The sequence below is a fragment of the Wolffia australiana genome, chromosome 15, assembly GCF_029677425.1.
Source record: "Wolffia australiana isolate 7733 chromosome 15, ASM2967742v1".
Lineage (NCBI taxonomy): Eukaryota > Viridiplantae > Streptophyta > Magnoliopsida > Alismatales > Araceae > Wolffia > Wolffia australiana.
Window position 1 is genome coordinate 11,730,187 of NC_135849.1, and position 22,236 is coordinate 11,752,422.

The following is a 22,236-nucleotide window of genomic DNA, read 5'->3' on the forward strand; positions in this document are numbered from 1 at the left end:
CACGCACCAAATCAGTGCCTACGATATCCCAGCATGTAGTGTAGAATTCTACTTAAAATCCATCCGGTCCTAGGGCCTTGTTCCTACCCAAGGAAAAGACTATCTCCTTGATCTTTGCTCGAGTAGGTAGGGCTGTGAGAAGTGCACTTTCTTGGTTGGTCACCAAGTAAGGGATAGAGGCGAGAAGGTCCCCACTCACAACAGTTGGTTGTGAGGCTAGGAGCGAGTGATAAAAATATACTCCTACAATTGATAGTTGGGCGGGGTCCTAACTATACGTCTCTAATAGGGTCGTATTATTAGGACAGACTTTGTGACAGATCGAGGTGTGAAAGAAATGTGTATTTCTATCACCTTCGCGTAGCCATTGGACTCGTGATTTCTAGGGGTATAAAATATCCTGACGTCGCATAGCATCCTCAAGCTTCTCTCTAAGTCGAAGTTAGCGCTCTCCCACGTTGTCCGTCCAACCATCTTGTTGTCGCTCAACAGCAGCTAGTCCCTTCTTGAGTGCTTCAATCGGTGGATGTACATCTCCGAAGACATGTCGATTCCACCATTTCAAGAGGTAATTGAGGTTCATCAGCCTAAAACTGAAGTTCTCCATAGGTGATGTAGAGATCGTTCCATGCCAATGTCGGTGTACAAAACGATGGAAGTCGTTATGCTCTAACCACATGGCTTGGAATTGGAATGGAGGACGGCGGACTCGATTACTCAAGTCTGGGAGAAGGAGGATTGGTGAGTGATCCAAGTAATATCTTGGTACGATCTCAATCGTGTTGGTGAAATGCATCAACGCAGTGTTATTAGTAAAACAATGGTCGAGCCGCTTGTACATACGTGCATCTGTTTGACGCTTATTACACCAGGTCCACTTCTCACCGATGGTAGGAGGCTCCACGAGTGATGCCTGATGGATAAAGTCGTTAAACGCTTCCATAGATCATGACTGAGGTGGACGACCTCCCTGGCATTCTCTGTCTGCTCGTATGTAGTTGAAATCCCCAGCTATAAACCAAGGGAGGTCAACAAGCCGTGAATGGGCATGGATATGTAAGGTGAGCTCCTCTTAGAGGGCCTCTCGCACTAAGTGACTATGCAATGCGTAGACTACTGTAAGCATGGAGGGCTTCGGGGAGTGGGATACGTCAAAAGTGGCGTATTGGGTCTCTTCTGCCAGTACTTCCAATGAATAATCTCGCTTCCAAAAAAGCCATAGCTTATTCGAGGAATGACAGTAAACATGATCAATTCTGAGTTTTCGCAATGGAGTGGGAGTGATCTGATGTAGTCATCTGCTTAATAAGCCTAACTATCCCTAAGTTGTGCTTATGTGGACGGTTTTGTTGCCTACCAGGCGCCAGCCCCTCGGTGACTGTGGGCGGGCTTGAGGGACCTACGTGCCCGCTTGCCTGTGGCTGGCTTGGGCCGCTGGTGCGCCTGGTCGGCTCTTCGTCGGCCCAATAAACACATTTATATATATATAAATATATATTTTTTCTTCATTTCATTTCCTCTATTTATTTCTTTAATTTATTTTTTTCAATTTCGACTTCTTCCCTATAATAGCATATAAAACATACTAAATAGAAGATTTGAAAAATAAAAAAATGTCTTATTATTTTTACATAGAAATTCTCGAAGTTGTTGAACATTCATAAAATGACATATAAATGCACTATTTCATTACTTGCTATATTTAGTGCATGAAATGAAAATTTCTTAGAAAACTAGAGAAAATACACATAAAATGATCCCAAATGACTTTAAAATATGTATAATTACATGATACATTTTGGTTCTATCATTTGACATTGGAAAAAGGGATTTTAAAATTATATTCAATTGAACCCCCACAATCCACCAAATTTATATCATTATGTTATTCTGATTAAACCTTCATAACGGGCTTCTCCTTGTATCCAGTACAAATGATACTCTTTCTCAACTTCATGAAAAGACAAAAAGAGCAGCCTAAAACGTAGTACAAAATGCTGAATACTTTGAATTATTTTTTATTACTATTTCTCATGGAAAAAAACATGGACATATATAGAAGCTGAATATTAATAAAGGTTTGGAGAAATTGTAACGCAACTTCAAAATAACAATATTAAACATAAAATGGATGAATCTAGCTCAAAAGGGAAAGATATAGTTCAACTCCTAAGACTATTATTGTTAATTCTATAAATTTCTCTGCATCATATGCATTATTTTCATTCTTGAATTAAATGTATATTTTTTTAAGACATAAACTAATATTTTTACATTTACTTTTATCATTTGTAAAAATATAAAATGGCCGTTCAAGTGGAGTTGGTTGATGTGAATTAATTTGATGTCCAAGAATATATATTGATTTATAGCTAAAAAAAACTTCAGAATTTTTATATAAAAAATAAATACCTCTTTGGAATCCTTTATATATTAGATTTTATAATACAATTTATCTTCTAACTTCATAAAAAGTACGAGGATTTCTCTTCATATTTGCAATTTTCTATTAATTAACACCACTACCAGTGGTTGGGGGTAGGGTGTGTGGGACACAAGGTGTCAAAAAGCCATGATTGTATTGGGAATTGGGCGTAATCTTCTAACAAAGATAGAAATCCCAGACCAAGTACAAATTTGACCACATCCCGAGATAGAACTACATTGGTCCAATGGGAATGGAACATTTTGTTACAAACATGGACAAAGTTGTATGGATATAAACATACTCTTAAATTGGAAAGAAAAATGAATGAAATTTTTTGTAATATTTTAGTGATAGCTTCAAATTAGTGTAGACACAAAGTTAAGTAACATTGAGGAAAACAAATTTTTAAGTGGAATTTGAGATGAAATGAAGAAACTAAGATATGGATGTTCACCTGAAATATGATCTAATAATTTATTGCAAATTGTAGTTTTGTAATTGTATTTGATTGGAAGGTCTTGACTATCAGATCCTTGGGCATATACATTCTACACATAACGTTGAGTTTTAACAACAGTCCAGAAAAATCTTTATTAGACAAGAAGAAACTTTCAAACTCCAAGTCAAGGCACAAGAATTTTTATCCTAGAAGCAGGATGACCATCTAAGTTGGGGAAAGTGATCAAGAAAAAATCGGATTACATCAATCCATAATCGTTATTAACTTCACTTCTGCCAAATTATATTTATATGTATGTAATTTGATTCACTAATATATAGCATAGTGAGAGTTATCCACCCAGGGACTCATATTAAGATAAAGAATAAACAAAACAGTCACAATAATAAGACATGTGTATAAAGATCGTGATATAGTTATGGAGAGGAATATTTTCCAATGAAAAAGAAAATAAAGTAGAAAGAAAGAAAAATGACAAAACTCACATGATATGTTTGTAAAATCTGAAACTGACAGACAACATATATTTAATTTGAACTGAAACAAGGCACAATAAGTTGGGATATATATTCAAATTTTATTACTTTAACTTTATGAAAAAATACAAAAAAATCAATTAAAAAATGAGTTAATGGGTATATGTTTGAATAAATGCACAGGGACAATAATAGACTTCCCATTCAAATATTGGTTTTAACTCAGGTTGTATTTTTATATTCATATAACTGCAAATAGCATGAAATAATCAATTATTGAGTAATCCAATTTTGCCACCATGTTCAATAGTCACTTTCGGCTCTGCATCATCCTCTTCTGATCTGGTGTGCCTTCAGATTTAGCATCAATACTCATCCACTTTTTAATCGTTCCACGCCTTTCCTTCGGGAGCAAGATTTTGTTTTCCCTCATACTGAAAGAATTAAAGAACCAATGATAATCATAGGAGTATCTTCCTCCATTTAAGTTTCAAGAGGGTTTTCACTTTCAATGAGAAAGATGCTTTATGTGTCAAAAGAGTGCCTATGTTCACCTTTCATATATATCGAATCATTTTGCCACTTCTCATGTTAATATAGATAGGATTTCTACTCGCTCATCACCAAATATCACTTTTCCAGCAAAGAGAACATTACTCTGGGGGTAGAAACTGATAATTTTGTCATTGGCCTTTTGATTCTACGATTGGTGATTGATTGCAATGATTAAATCACAACTATGGACCCTCCTAAACTTTGGTGACCTTGTTTGTTTGTTATCGTGGCCCTGCCACTCTTTATTGCCATTTGGTGCCTCTTGATTCATCCATGTAAATGCCTCCTTAGCCATTCACTGCCATAAAGAGAAAGAAAGAGGTAAGAAAAGGATGATAAATGTGATTGTGCAATCTTCTTTTAGAAGATCAATGATCAAGACCAAAATATGATGTCGGACGTCGTCAAGGACATCATCTGGTCGGGTATCGAAACAGTGGTCTGATGCCAAGATAATGCCATACGTCATCAATGGCGTCATCTGACGGGTAATACACTAAGGAGATGTAACTACTTGATGACTTGAATCCTACGTGAATGTACGGGCAGGCCCCGACTCGTGGGGAATTCGCCAAGCTCCCAAATCCGAGTCGACAGCCGATGATGATGGTGACCTTCTGACCCTCGTCGGAGCAATGACGGTGACTATGGCTTTGAACCAAATTAATTCTTTTGACACTCACACATAACGGCCAGGCTTGACCCATACCAAAGAATTCACTTAATTCTTAATTTTCTCAATAAATTCTCTCACCTAGTCTAACCGGAGCATGATGGAGTGCATTCGAAAATATACAGAAAGACGTAATATAACTGATGAGCAAGGGGAATGACATACCTCGTTGTTGGTGGCGTTCTTCGTTGATATCATCGTCAATGCACGGACCATTGCGAGTTGGACGGTAGAGAGGTGCCAAAGACAGGAACGAACTAGCTCAATAGGCGGTGACGCAGCGGTAGTGGAGTGGTATAAGTTGGAGTCGCAGAGAGTGGAAGCGCAACAGCAACGTGATTCAAACTAGCGGCATTGGTCGGCGAGCGCGACCTTATGGGGGGCACGCGGTCGAACAAGTGGCACGCATGTGACCGGAAGGCTCCGGGTGCAGTATGGGACACAACCGCAGTCAATGTGTGGGCTCGGCATCAGAGTGTGTCGTGGTGCACAGCTCACACATGACAACATCGACGATGAGTGGCAGAGGGACGAGAACTCGGCGTCAGCGGCGGCATGTAGTTTGCTACAGAAGGCGACACCAGCGTTGTGTGTTATCTGGGTGCAGCAACACTGGCGACGCAAGGCGAAAACTCAGCGGGGCAGAATACACTCCAACAGCAAGTATATGAGGGCAGCCAAAAGGTTGATCTCTGATTTGTCTTGGTAGTATAGGTGCAAGTAACTGCGCAGGCGCCGTCTCACAATTTAGGGAAAATGGCAGAACTCACCATGGCAATTGGCAAATTGGTGGCTCCCGATGCACTGGCGAAGGGCACAACCACGACCAGACGAGAGGGTTGTGGTCGAAGCAGCGGCTGGGTCAGCGAGGCCGATTGGAAAACAGTGCGTCTATTGTTGCCATGTTGGGATGCACTCTGGATGGGGCGATGGCGTGCCACGTTGGATGGACGTGGGCTGACTCCAATCCACAGTCATGGGTCAACACTAGGCAGTCTAGTGGGGTTCAATGCCTACTGAAGGGGGCACAAAGTGCCTAGCTACACCGACATCGCGGTGCACGAGGGATGGCGTGGCCGCAAATGGTGTTGACCAAGAGTGGGTGACGGATATGTCCTATGGTAGTGCGATATCTGAAATGCCCCCTGGTGAGTCAACGCACGCCGGCACGCATGGAGTGGCAACAAGCGATGGTGATCCGCAGAATCTAAAACTCGTTGGTTGATCATGGCCAAAATGCTACGTTGTTCGGCGTCAAAAAGAATTCGATCCGGTGAGTGTAAAACTGCAGAACTCCCACGAAGCATCAGTGTGACAGGAACAAACGTACTCAATGACTTGCACCATCGACTTGGTTCGTACGGGGACCGGCGACACGAATGCCCTGAGTGACGGCGTGGGCAGAGTTTGGCAACGTAGGGTTCGCACAAGAAAATGCTGGAGTACTTGGGACGGAGATGACCGAGGAAGAGTAGTGTCCTTCCACCCTTCCTTGTTCGTCATTGATTCTCCCTTGCCTATTTTCTTCCCTCTCTTCTTCTTCCTCCTTACTTCTCTAACGTCAGATCTGAACAACAATGAATAACTGCCACAGAGGAAATCCACATCTGAATTGGTCTAGTGCCCCTTGTGGCCTTATATAGGGCCATGATGGGCCCTTAAAAGAGGGTCCATTATGGGGGCCTTATGATATGGGGCCCCATTTAAAAACCAAAAACAAAGGAAAATAAAAATGAATGGAATCTAGGAAAATGAACGGAACGACACAAAAATGACACGAGCACGGACATGACAAATACGACAAATATGGTAAAACGATGAACATAGTGAGCACAAGGGAATGTGCTCTACCTGGGGTAATTGAACCCTGGTGTCTTCTCTTGCACATTGGTGTGCTGGTCGTGCAAGACGCGAGCTGGCGGGGATTGATGTAAACAATGACGACGGCTTCAAAGACATGGCGGCCATCCCGGGATGGCGCTATCCATCAAAATATAGCATTTTTAAATGGCTCACCTTACTATAGGCTTTGGGATAGGTCAGTTATGAGCATGCCTTCTTCTTACACCTTTTTTTCCTTCAAGATGCACCCACGGGCCCTGATCAGCTTCTATACCATTTCCCTGAGGCCTTGCCCACACTTCACTAAAATAGCCAAAAGATTCATCCAATCTGGAAAATACAAAGAAGTGGAGAGAGTATATAAATATCAAATTTACCTTATTTTTTATCAAAACCAAATCTCTCTCTCATGCACTACGGACCCGTGCACTGCTAGTTGACTGATAACACCAAATAAGATCAATAAAATTATACCTTTATACTTCTTTTTTACCTTATTTTTTATCAAAACCGAATCTCTCTCTCATGCACTAGGGACCCATGCACTTCTAGTTGACTAATAACATCAAATAAGATCAATAAAATTGAACTAGCATTATTCACCATTTAAGGATAAAAGGAGAATTTTATGATTTCATGATTAGGCTCATTATTGTGCCATTATACTTTTTGGATGGTGATGTCACAATGGGTACGTTCTTAGTGATTGACATTGTACTCAAGCATAGAAAACTAAATGAATGATCTAACAACACACAGCACGGATAGAGATATATATTTATATGATAAATCATATCCCATTAAAAACAATAATATATTTAATCTTTCTAATAAACCTGCCATGTGAAATTTATTTATCAATGAATATGGAGTAAAAAAAAATGTAAAAATACCTAAAAAATGGAAAATTCTAGAATTATACTAAATCCAATATTACTCCATTTAAGTCATGATAGCTTAAAAAGATATTCATTTATATATAGAGGTATATTCATTTGCATGATATTTATTAGGTTATTTGCATGTTTGATAACTTTCAAATTAACATGTTTAATTGACGAATTTACATTATATTTATGTGTTTTTATGACCATATTTTCATGTTATCATATACAAAGAGAGATAAATGATATACATTTTGATTTTATTGTTATTTCTAAATTTATAGTATTTTTTACATTGTATTTAACCTCATTTCATTGAAGAAATAATTTTTACAGGGCATTAAATTCCTTGCCAGAGGTTGGTAACGGTTTTCCTATTTTTTTAGAATTTTTCCCATATTTTTATATAATTTTCCGACCATTCTATAGCCAAGAAATGATTTTTTATATATTTAAATAATACATATTCTATGTATTTGGCATTTTATAATATTTATATATATATATATATATATATCAAGGGGCATCCACATCGTTGGCCCAAAATTCGGGTGAATAAGTGGATGAATATTATTAAAATAATATTGAGAGAAATAGAAAGAACATTATTGGCTTATTATGGCATCACAAATCGGGATGCCATAATGAGAAAATCATGAACTCCAAAGAAATTATGACACAGCGCGGTCGGCGAGAGAAAGGTACATCTTTATTTTTTTTAATTCTACTTTTCATGCAATAATGCACGCGGAATTAAACAAGAATATTCCATCAGTTAGGTGCGTGCATTAAATGCACGCGGCAACCGACACATGTGTTTATAAAATCGACGTTCTTTATTTAATATTTACGGTGTCGATTCGCCGCGTGCATTGAATGCACATGAAAGTCGACGATGCATGAATTAAAAATGGCGGTAATCTCACCAATTTATTAATTTTTTATTTTAAAAGGGGCTGACGAGGGTGACGTGGCATTTTGTGAACCATTTAAGTGCAGGAATCATCCTCCAGTAATTGCGTGCTGCGGACGCGGACAACGACGTGTCAGATCGTGATCCGAGAAGGGAGAAAATGAGAAAAAATGTGGCAGCCAATCAGAAAGTGTCATTTCCTAGATTCTTGGAGGAGAGATAAATTAATCCAACAGCTAGGATTAATCCTCAGTAAAACCTTGATATCTTGAGATCTAGATGTCCGATTGGGCTGAAATTTTAAGGGCATGTTTGTCTTTTCCCCTCTACAATCCAGACGGTTGGATCTTTAAATAGAGGTCTGGAAAAGGGCGAACTTCACTTTTTGAAGCTCTCCCCAAGGATTTGGCTAGGAAGGACACAAGAGTTGCTTTGGAAGTCGATAGATCTCGATTCTGCATTCAAAGTTGTAAGTTTTTGATTTGTATTTTGAACTTCTTCTTGAGAGATTCTAAAATGCCTTGGCAAGGGCAAAATTTACATGCTCTAGAAGTTGTTTTTAATGAAATTAGCATTGCATTTTGAGTCTGATCCGAGATCTGAATTTTAATCTTTAATTTTAAATAGATTTGAAACAATTCTACATTTTTAGATTTTTAATTTAGGGTCAGATTTCACATTTTCCCCAAATTCTTCTCTTTCTCTCTCTAGGTTAATTCCTCTATTTTATCTCTCTAGATTTCAAAATTGATTGTTTGGAAATTTAAGTCAATATATAAAAAACCTGAATATAAATTTCATCCAAAAAATCGTCCATCTTGAAGTCCAATTTCAAAATTCCCTTTTTGATTATTAATTCCAAATTTTAATTTATAAAAAATCTTTCAAAATTTTATAAAAATTGGGAAATTAATAATCCAAATTGATTTGATCTTATAATTAAAATTATCCTATCTTGAGTGTTTTCACCAAAAGTATTTAAAATCAAAATTAAGTTTGTACTTAATTTTGATTAATTAAGGTTCATTAATCGCAAAATTAATTCATTCCTGAATTAATTTGTTAAAAATTGAGTAAGAAATCTTGCTTGCTACCTCCCTTGGTTCAACCCCTTGCTTGTTCTATATTCTATATTTAGTGATTAAGGGTATTTATAAATTTTATTGTATAAGTCTAAACGCCAAATCAACGACATATTTACACACATTTTTAGGCTTATCAATGTTTTATACATGAAAGCAATTTTTCAGTTTGAATGTTGAAAATATCATCTTATACACTTGAACTTGATGAAATTGCAAAAGAAGTGCCTGAAAATAAGGTTGTGGAGGAACATTTTAATCGTTTGGAAGAGAATATCCAAGGTCCTATTGAAAAATCCAAACTAGTATAATAAAATGACAAAAAAATGATAGGCCCGAAAAGATTTAAGAGTACAATTTAATGCAAGAGACTCCAACTTATCAGAATTTTTTAAGGGATAAAAAATGATAATATCCAACACTCTAGAGGGATTTTTAATCTGAAAATTTTAAGGTAGCTCAAAATTTCCTTCCTCTATCCATCCACCATCTTTGATCTATAAATAAAACCCCCATCTTTGTAAAAGATGCACCATTAGATGTTATTCATAATTATAATTAGCATACTGATTTGCTAATTCATAGCTCGTTTGGGTCTACTCTTCTGCTCCAAGAGTGAATGATTGAAGGAGTGACTTTCAGATCAAGACACATGAAGAAAAAGCACTAGTCGACCTGTTGGGCAGTTGACGATAAGGTTAGTGTAATATTCATCTTTTTTAACTCATGTTTGTCATTTTTCCTAGGCTATTATCATCTGCAGTCTAGGTTTCCACTGTCATGCATGCAAGTTCCAAATTCGTGAGTATCCACTAGGCATGGTTTTTCGGTTTGTTTTGTGTGAATCTTTGTGTTTTGTTTGTTCTGTTTGGTTTTCTAAACAGAACATTAACAAATTCACACAAATCATCGCCACACCTATGTGCGATTTGAATTGTTTACTTTGTGCGTATTTATTTTAATCATTTTTTTAAGAATAAACATATGATTTGCCCTCTCCCTTAGTGGCCTCATCCCTCTCCCTTGGCGCTCTCCCTTGGCGGCCACAGCCCTCAACCATTTGCTCTCTCCCTCAGCCATTTGAAATTTGGGAGTAGTGGATTGTTTGAATTTCTTGAATTTCTTGAAGTTTCATCAATCTTGAGCTGGGAATCATCTTTTTGACAGCTTCTCTTTGCAAGGTACTTTCCAAAACTGTACATGAACTCAATATATCAATCATTTGAAGCTTAACAAAGTCAGAGTTCAACTTCGGAGAGTGGTGGATTGTTTAAATTTCTTGAATTTTTTGAAGTTTCATCGATGTGTAGTCTTAGTGAATTAACTTCCAATAATCTTTGTGAAATCAAGATTTTGATCACTCTGGCTTCATCCATTACTGCAGAACTCACAAAAGGCTCATTAATGCATGAAGCTTTCAAGGTGTATCCTAAAATTGAGATTTTGAATTAACTATTAATCACATATATTTTGAACTTTTTTAACCAAATGGTTATTTATTCTGAAAGCTGTCAAGGTGTATTCAAATACTGAAATTTTGAATTAGTTATTAACCCCATACATTTTGATTTATTTACGAATTGTGCAAATTTTGTTCAAATTGTGCATATTTGTTGCAATTTGAGTGAATTTTACAAATTGTGTGAATTTTGTTTGAATTGTGTGAATTTTTTTCAATTTTTTCTAATTGTGTGAAAATCTGTTCTAATTTTTGCGCCAAAAAAAGAACAGGACAAAGAACAAGGCCCTGTACGGTTCTCTTGTGCAATTTTTTTGTCGTTTCAAATGAGCAGAACAGAACAACCAAGTCCAGTATCCACATCTCTACTCATTGATTTGTATCCATCATCATGTCCATTGCAATCATCGAGTGTCTTACGTTCACCAACTCCTACTCACTCACACCGTTTCAATCAACAATCTCTCGGCTCTCCCTGAGCAATGGCTAAGGTATTTGAATTACAAATAATTATAAATTTCTATAAATTTCAAAAAATATTTTCTAAATTTAGAATAAATTAATTTAATATGACAAGTATTTATGAATTTCCTTAAATTATTTTGAATTGATTTTCACTATTGTTTTCATTAAAATAGATCTGATTCTTAAAATAAATTTAAATTTTAAAATAAAAGAAAAATAAAGTTTAAATTTGCTTATTCATACTTGCTCCATTTGGATTTGGCCCTTGTTGACTCTACACTTGAAAGGAAAATAATAAATATTATGATGTAAATGAAAAGCCTTAAAATTAGTATTTATCCCCTTTTGTTCATCAACTGCATATAATTGAATCTACTCATGATGATGCCAACATTCAGTTATTATAGTGTGGTGATTTTTTAAAATCTAATGGAGCAGATAGTCTTCATTGAACTCTCTATATTTTTTCTGACTATGAAACATGATGCAATATGATGACAATTGACCAACTTTTTAAGTTGTCATTAGTTATCCCATTTTCTTCCTACCATTTTTTAACTTTGTGATGCCATGTGTATTGTCTGAAAATATAGATAAGCCAGCCAATATAAGACCTTAAAACCTACAAACCATACCATCTGATATTTGTGACGTGGAACCATAGCATGATAAGTCTGTGTATAATTCCATGAAGTAAACATACTTATGAAAATCGAAGTCGCGAATAGATGGGTGTTTTTTACCAAAGTAGTTGAGTATTCCTGAAACTTATATGATTTGCAAATGTGATATACATTTGTACGAAGGCTGCTTGACATAGGAAGAAAATTTGTAGTATTACTGATGTATATCTATCAGTTCCATATGTGATAAGATTCATGATAAACTAAAACTTTGGGTAAAAATTACTGAGAATTTTAGTTTGATCAATAAAATTTATAACCGATACTCGTAAATAATTTAATTAGCTAGTGATTAGAATGGGTTGTCTCCATAGGGAACATATATTAGGGAAAGTATTATCTTAATTGGGTGAAGCAAAGATGAGAGGAATAAGATGATAAATGGCGAATTAGGGTTTTACTAATTTTGGATTAAGGTGGATGAGAAAAGAGAGCGAGACATGATCGTAACAACATCGTGGTAAGTGGCATAAACGCGAGTGGATATGGCAATAAAGATAGCAAAAATGCCATAGACCGATGGTAGAGATGAGAGACGTAGTGATATGTGTTGGTTGAAATAGGAAGGGGAAAGATGTGTGACGAGATCGTCATGGTGCAGAGAGAACACGAAATGAAGGTCAAGGTGAGGATGGATAGCAGACGATGATGGAGTGGATGAAGGATGGTAATGGATGAAGATGATGGATGGTGAAGATGGATAAACTAACAAAGTATGTTGGAAATGATCCAATGTAAGGCAAAACGCTAACCTTAAATCTCTATATTCTCCTAGGATCACTGTGTCTTGCTGCTGCAGATCAACCTCTCCACTTCTCTGTTGAACCTCCCATAGAGACACCAAGGAACACCTGATGGACTTTCAAAATGTCACTTTCTTTCAATCAACCTCACTACGAGGAAGTGAGATTAAAGATATTTTTTACCAAGATCAAGGGCTCAATTTATGGATCAACCGCATGAATGGATAGAAGACAAAAAGACGAAGCTGCGATTAAAATTTCAGCTCGATCTGAATTCTTGATCTTCAAGCTTGGAAGTTGGATGATTTCTAGCCGTCAATTTAATTCAAATATTTCTCTCTCCTTGTCCTCATCAGAGCCGTCACATTTTTTGTTAGTATTTTGTCTCTTCTGGGCACTAAATGCGATGATTGTCTGAGATTCCTCCTTGTCACATGCAATGGACAGCTCTCTTCGCACCACGTGTTGCCCTGGAAAAAAGACAAAAAAAGAATGATGATAGTTTATTATTTAAATATATTTTTTAATAGCTTTTGTTGCAGCTGATGCGACACCATGTCAGTGCGGGCTACATCAGTATGATTCCCCCTCTAAATAAATAAAAATGTGACATGTATGCACCATGTGTACACATGCGCCTCATGTGTACAACTGGCACTCTGTGGTGCTGCCATGTTGCCGCGCCGTCATTGTTGACTATTCTAAGGAGAGATAAAAGATAGAGAAATAATAATACTATTTATGATCATCGTCATTGTTAATCATCTCTTTCTCGGCCTACAAAATACATTTATTGCTTAAAAAGTAGCTCCTTTTTCTGATTGGTCCACGTCACCTGCGCCTGGAAAAGTAAAAAAACTCAAAATATATTCTAAAATTCATATTTAATAAAATAAAATTCCAATAAATACAAATAAATGTATATTTTGACTTATAAAATTCATATCTTTCTGAATGTAATGTCAATAATTCCAAAAATATATATTTTGACTGAGAAAAGTGTTTTCTTTCAGAATATGTTATCAGAAAATCTATACAAAATACATAAAAATACAGAAAACTTAGAATATCATTTTTAGAGTGATTTTAATTATTTGAAGCTTGATAACATGCATATATAATGAATTAGATGCAAATAAGCATGTAAATATGGTCATATTGAGCTACTAAAAATGCATGTTAGCAATACACAGAAGTTAAATGAGAGTATTAATAGTGGGTTGGAGCACTTCATGATAGCATGAGGTCTAATATTTGGGTTACTGGGCCTTAAAACAACATTTTTAGTTTTGGGCTTCAAAGGAGCAATAATCCCTCTTCTTGATAAAACATAAAGAAAAAACAAAGAAGAGGAGCTATGTTATGTGTATTGTTGTTAATGTTTTATAATATTATTTAGTTGATTATTTTAATTAGTTTGGGAATTTATTTACATTATTTTAATTTTATAAAAAAATTAGAAAGTATATATGTTAATTTTTTCAAGAAAAATTGTGAAGACAACATACATATTATCAAAGGTAATAACAAGTTTTTTAGGGTTATTGAATCATTTTAATTCATAATTCAAATGGTCATTTACAAAGTAAAAATACATTATTAACTTATTATTTAAATATGAGATAAGTCCCATTAAGAAATGACAATGAATAAATAAATATTAAAAAATGTACTTGCATTTTTACGCTTTTTCTCAAGATTTCCCTCTAGCTCTCAAGGCTGAAAACTACTCAAGACTTGCTCTCACATTCTTAAATTTCTCTCGCTACTTTAATGACCAATACATCATCAAGATCTGCTGCTCTCACATTCTAAAAGATCTCCTCACAACCTGCGATATTTGGCAGTTGTGATCTGCGATATATTGCATTCTCAACCTGTGATCTCATGCATTCTCTCAAGAATCGGAAATCTTCAGCATTCTCAACCTTAAGTCTTCAGCATTCTTGCTCAAGAACTTGCAATGTTTGACATTCACAGTCTGCAATCCTTCCTATTGCTGACATCCAAACTTATCTCTCATGGCATTCTTCTTGAGTGATTTGCATTCTTTTCTGCTTCTCTCGCCTCCAAGCTGATGTATTTTCTTATCTCTCTATAATTCATTCTGAACCACCTAGATTTTCCAATCATGCATTCTGACTCTCTCACTCTCGTACGATTTAGCTCCCTTGCTGACTCATAATTTAGTCCTCTGGTGTTGTCTCTTTCTTTCAAGAAGTTAAAGATCTAAGATTTACTAGTGATTCAATGTTACTTCTCATCAATATGAATAACGGATTTGAGCTATCTCCAAAGCCACTAAATTATATTTCTGAAATTAGTTTGAAAGATTCCTCCATCATCAGTTTGATTTTGTCATATTCCATGAATTTTCATTTCAGAACAATTATCATCAATCTCAGTGTAACTTTCATTTTTGTTTGAAATTTTTGTGGGGATTTTTAAAAACATTTCATTTCATAAGTCAAAGTTTACCATAAACTATATAGTCTGAAATTATTGGTTCAAGTCAGTGCATCTTTGAAACTCAAATTTCTCTGATTTTTTTATCTTAGTGATTCTTTAATCTCTCTCTGAATATTATCTAAAAATGAAATTTTGAATCTGAAATGTCTCTAAGATTTTAATCGTTGTGATTATTAAACCTATGTCTGAATCTGAAATTTCCGTGAAATTTTATCTTTGTGATTCTTTAATCCCTCTCGCTGAATATTATCACAGTACAAAATCTAAAATTTCTCTCAAATTTAGTTCATCTTTGAATTCTAAACCATTCCATTCTACATCCTCATATACACTTCATTTTTTATATCTACATGATAATCTGGAAACTAGGGGTCTAGGTTATTGATACTAAGTATCACTAACCTAGGTGGAGTGAGTAGTTCCCTTCATTTCACAATAAATTTATATTCCTCACTGATAGGGGAATGAGGGTCGAACCATAGAGAGTACTAGACCAATTCTGAGTGGCATTAAGCTAAAACCAGGTGTGTAAGAATGTTAGGAATTATATTCAATATTATTATGACTAAATGGAATGTAAACAACAATGAATTATGAGTTTCTCCAATTGAATGATTTTTAATGAGTGTAAAAAGTTCAGGTAAGTTCAGAATACATATTAGTAAATTTTAGGTATTTTTCTAGATTTTTAACCTGATTTAGTTTGTCGAATTAAATCGGAAGGAATTCAGAAGAAAATGAATTTCCAGTTGTTCTATTTGAATAAATCTTGTTCGAAATTGAATTTTGACCAAGATTTGCATGATTCTGTTTCACCCCACACTTTTGTGATATGCCAAAAGTTGTGAATGGAATTAGGTGTGTTCTTGGGCCAAGAACACCCAATTCCCATAGGGCAAGTGGTGTAGAGAGAGAAATAACCACTAATCTTGACTTCTAACACAAGAAATCAAGGTTAGTCCAGAAGGAGAAGAGTAGAGAAAGACAGAATTGGCTTAAATTGGCTGGTAGGCCTCTCCTTGCACCTTCACAAGCCCTGGATGCTTCTCACTTCTTGGATCCTTTGGCAGCTCCAATGTCAAGAGAGAGAGGAGGAAACCCTTGGGAGAGGGAGTAGAGAGATAAGGACTTCTATCTCCCACCTAGGCCTTTTCAGCCTCACCTTCCACTTGGCCCCCACTAACTTTCAAAAATCTATAGAGAGAGAGAGAGAAGAATCTTCTCGCCCTATCACTAAAATTCCAAATGAAAATTCAGGATGTCTTTTTACAAAGGAGTCTAAAGCATTTATAGGCATGCTCTGGATATTGGATCAAGTTGATGGGTGACAGTTGGGCCAAGCCCATAGGCCCATTAGTGCCCCTTATAGAGAATCTGAATCCTTTTAAAAGGTCTCTTGGAACTCCTTGGGTCTTCTCTCAAGAAGGAGATCCATTAGCCCAATGAGATCTCCTTTGGTTTTATGAAGAGTCCCTTGGTCCTTTCATTTGAGAAATTTACCTAGTCTTGAAAAAGGTCCAAAATTCTCCAAACAAGAGATTAAATTCAGCCTACTTGGCTACTTGGCCAAGTGGGTCACATTAAGTACAAGAAACTATACTTTTGTACTATTTAAAAGATGAATATATGTGGAGAGCTCTAAGATGATATTTCACCAAATGCTCATGCTCCAAGTTAGGATTTAATATGAAATGTGAATAAAATTTGCCGTACTGAACTCTTATTTAATACCTTTATATTGAGTTATCACTACATATTTGATAAATTGACTTATAATTTTTCTGGAACTATTCTACAACAATGAATATCGAATAACTTTGAAAATATTTAAAAATTATTAATTAAAGTTTGATGAAAATTTTTTACTTCAATAAACTTTACTTTTTGAAAATTTATTCAGCATTGGAAGAAATATTTTTTTAAACTTAATAGAATATGACCAAGAAAACTGTAGCAAGGGATGAAAATATTAGCATTCTAGGAGACTCTCGTAAATGTTTGGTGCATAAGGATCCTAAGAGAATTGTTGACATTTTGAGGCAGAAAGGAGCAGTTAACAGTGTTTTTGGATAATATTGGAAGTGACGAGTTGATGGCATCTCTATCCAAGATATCCTTAGATAGTGTTATGAAAGCGAGTGTGTTGAGTACAGATTGAATCTGTAACAAGGTTTATATTTGGTTTCCTAATTAAGGATTGTGCAGGGTCTTCGCAATCCTTTTTGGCTGGATTACTGAACCAAGTAGTTTGTTCCCTAATCTAGGGTAAAACTGTCTAAAAATGAGAATAATAATGAGTGTTAATCTAGGAATATAAAGTTGAACGTAGAAAAGGATAAGACATAATAGAGGAAAAGGAAAAGGGCAATAAATTGTTCCAACAGGATGGACTGGCATTTCAAAATAGCACTCTATTAGTTTTCTAAATTCAATATAAACATTACAGGATTAACCTTCACCATTTTGTATTGTGATTTGGAAACTAGCCTCTATGATTTTTTATTCATGCTACAGATTCAGTATTTACTCATCACACTCTGTTCTCACAACATTATCTAAATATCTCTAATATGTGGGTATCTCCAATTCTCCCATTTTGTCCACCCAATCAATTTTAACCATTCCTTTCATCCATAAGATATTAATAGTTATTTTATTTTTCTACGCCTATACTTCTCCACTGAGCTTATCCTTGATAGGTCTTCCTCATCATGATGATTTATCATGAATGTCCATCATGTTGTCTGTTGATACAGTTCTTCTTTAATCCTTAATCTTTCAAAGACATTCCCCAAAAGTATATTTTTTTCCATTTCAATAAATATCTAAAAAAGAAGATAATAAATTTTGCTAAATATTCAAAAATAATTTCTCAAACTTGTAAATAGTTCAGCTTCAACAGAAAATCCAGAATTTTTTTAATTTCATTTCAGTAAAAAATTTCTAAATTTCATGGGAAATCATCAAATAAATCTACAGAAAATTTATTTTAAACAAAAAAATATGATTGATTTTTTAAATGTAAACGATATCATAGATTGGATATAACTTTCAAATTCATTATTTTAATAAAAAAATTAGGAGGAATTTCAAAATAAGGTTTTACAAATAAAGATTTATTCTTTACTGATGTCAAAAGTTGCACATAGAGATTCAATGTTCACAAATGTACAAAATTGTATAAAGAGATATAATTTTCACTGCTAAAAACGTTGCTAAAGAATATTTAATGTTCACTTCTGTATAAAGTTTGAGAATCAGATTTGATTTTCACCACTATATAAATTTTTAAATGATTTGATGCTAAATTTTGTTACAAAAATTCATAAATAGGATTAGTGTTCAATGGTATTGAAAGTTACATAAAAGACGTAATGTTGATTGTTGCTGCAAGTTTGGAGAACAAATATGTTTTTCACTGGTGTAGCAAGTTTCTGAAAAATATTTAGTGTCACTGCGATATAAAATGCTGGAAGGATTGCATATTCACCGATGTAGAAAACTTCAGACAGATTTCAGTTTTCAATGAAGTAAAAACTTTTCAAAAAGATTTTACTTTTCAATCTTGAAAAATATTATTTAGAGAGTTTACTTTTTAATGCTGTAAAAAAGGTTGAAAGAGATTTTATTTTTCAGTGCTTCAGATTTTTTTCTGACAGACTGTACTTTTCTGTACTGCACAAAACTTTAAGAGAGATTGTACTTTAATGCTTTGAAAAATAGACAAATAAATTTAGAAATTAATTATTTCAAAATCACAGAGAGAATTTGAATTCATTGTAGATGGCCTTTATGACAGATTGAATTCTATATAGTAGAAAATTACATCTGAGTTTAACTACCTTTCAAAAATAAAGTTATAGATAATGCTGAATTTTCTCCTGGTCATAAAACTGCAGAGGTATGAAATAACATAATGATATTTCAGAATGTCTTATTAAATGGTGAAGAAACTTTAGTGACCAAATAAATGAATGGTTTTCAGAAATCACAGAAAGAGATTTCAAATTCTGTAGGAATTAGAAATATAATTTGAATTTGTTTATCAAAAGTTTTGTTTAAATGTTGTATTTAAGTTCTGAGACAGAATAGCATCAAGAGATATTCATAATATCATAAAAATAGATAAAAACTAGTAAAATAATTGACGTCCCACTATAATGCCTCTGTTTTCAATCTTCACACAAAGGTTAGATATATTTGCTTTTTGTTTGCAACAAAAGAGAAAGAAATCATATTTCCTCAGACTGCCTTGTGTGACCTGAATAGTAAAGAGAGAGAGCAAAAATGGTCGACTGTCGTTTATAACTTGAACTGTCAAAAAAGACCAAGAAAATAGATTACCTAAATTGCATCCAGAACCGTGCAATTTTATTCATTCACTCTTCTTATTTGTCCCAGTCAATAATTTTTAATTACTAAAAAGCTTGTGGTTAACTTACTGAAGATGTACCATCTGTCTTTGTGCTGTCTTCTACAATTCTCTTGAAAATCAAGTCAGACACCTTCCTCATTTTTAAATAAAATAATTAAAAAATCAAACTACTCAAAACAGTACATGTAATCAACCGAAATAAGTATCACCTAAAATCAATTAATACAGTTTTTAACACCTTCTAACTTCCCTTGTAAAGGGAAGAACGAATTAACTTATTGGGCCCTCAACTAGGGATGGGAACCTTTTGTCAATGAATGAATGATGTTCGTCTACAGATGAACAGTCTGCAACCTGATATTCTGACAACACCTGATATTATAAGGATTTATTATGATTGATACTAACCTAACATGGGGATCTACAAGGAATCGTTTACATGGAATAACCCATTTGATTTTAAGATAGTCTGCCACCAGATCATGTATGCCTCTTGCATAAGTATATTTGTGGTTTAAAACAGTGTCCCAGAGCTTGGTTCACCAAGCTCACAATGTTTCTGTGTAACGATGGTTTTACAGGATCTAAGACAAATTCGTCTTTACTTTTTAAGTTACAGAATGATCCAGTGTTTATTTTAATATATGTTGATGACATTTTGATTATATGTCCCAGTAAGCATGAAATATCTAAACTTGTAAATTGTCTAAATTCTAAATTTGCTATTAAGGACCTAGAGCTGCTCATTATTTCCTTGGCATTGAAGTTGTTAAACATGAGAATGGTTTTATGTTGTCTCAATCTAAATATATTGCTTTAATTCTTCATCGAGCTAACACGCAGCATTGTAAGCCCTCCAACATTCCTTGTGTCATCTCTCCGACTACAAGTGATGAAAAATTGTTCTCAGATCATACCTTGTATCGTCAAATTGTGGGATGTCTGCACTATATCACAATTACCCATCCAGATATTACCTTCTTGGTAAACAAATCATGTCAGAAGATGCATGCACCAACCAATAGTGATTGGCAAGCGTTAAAGCATCTTCTGAGATAGCTAAAGGGGAGTATCTTGTATGGGTTGGTAATTCATCAACATTCTGATTTTACTCTCAGTGCTTACAGTGATGCAAATTGGGCCGGAGACAGTTTGGATCGACGGTCAACAGGTGCATTCTTGATTTACATCAGAATAAATCTTGTTTCCTGGTGCTCTAAGAAGCAACCCATAGTGGCCAGATCGAGTACAGAGGCAGAATACAATGCACTGGCAAATTGTGCATCTGAAATATTATGGATATAGTCTCTTCTGAAAGAAATCTCTCTCACACGGACCAGTAAACCGGTGCTCTGATTTGACAATATTGGCACCACGTATCTTGCAACAGATCCAGTGTTTCACACCAGGACTAAACACATCGAGATTGACTTCCATTTTGTAAGGGAGCAAGTAGCCAGCAGAAACATTCAGATTTGTTTCATCAAAAGCAATGGTCAAATTGCAGATGTTTTGACCAAGCCTCTAACCAAGTCACACTTTGCTTTTCTAAGAGACAAGCTCAAAGTCATTGAGTCTCAACTGTTGAGCTTGACGGGGGGTGATAGAGGAGTTGAAAAACTCGGTGCCACGTCAACGTTGGGCGCCACATCAAGTGCCAGCTGAAACAGCCACATAGGATTTAAATAAGATTAGTTAGTAAGAAGAGGATATACATATACTCGTTATGAGATCTTAGATGATAGGATTCAAAATATGGAAATCTAGTGTTTAGGATTCAATATAGACAGGGCACATCTAGCGGCTAGGATTCAACATAGATAGGACACATCTAACAGCCATAAATAAATTGAATATAGGCGTTATGTTCAATTTAACGGCTATGATCTGTTTTAGATATTTACTATAATTAACTATTAGTTAATCATTATAAATATTCAACCAATTGTAATTTCATTTTTTGCGGTTAATACAATCTCTAATCACCATTTCCTCATCTCTCTTCTTCACCACCTCTTTCTTCTTCCTTCTCTCTTCTTGTTCTTGTTCATGTTACTTGAAAAGATGTACGATCTTTCACTAACCGATCTTCATGCTCGCACCCTTTATAATTTCTATGGCCTTATATTATCTTCACTTTTAAAAACAGTGAGCTCGAAAGTTGTTTTTTATGGGCAAAAAAAACCTGGAATCTCGTGAGTTGAGATTTCATTCCTCCTAATCTTCATTGTCAAGCATAACGTCATCGAATGCAAGAGTCATCGAAAGATACGCTTTGGGAGAGAGATGACGAATAAAAGGTAGAAATTCTAGATTATGAAATTTAAAATTTTTGGATACCATTTTCTCACGATTCTCCATAAGAGAAGCAAACAATAAATACGACAGAGTATAACACGTATGATAAGAAGGAAGCATAATAGAGCTCCATCCATGAACTTATCGATACTGTATACCTCATCCATCTCTCTCTTTACTCATCACAAAAACTCACATAAGCGTCTTCCTCGATCAACACGTTTCTACTTGAATGTTCTTCTCTAGAGGATCCCAAACCAAAGCCGATTGCTTCATCATGAAAACATTCAATTATCGGCAACAATTCCAATGGGAAATTCTCGCCTCCTGTTGATGAACAGTTCATCTGTTCATAAACCGTTTGCAAACAGTGTTAGCCCCTGTTTTCTGTTAGTTAAGCATCCTTTAATAGATCTAACGGCGCATGTTCA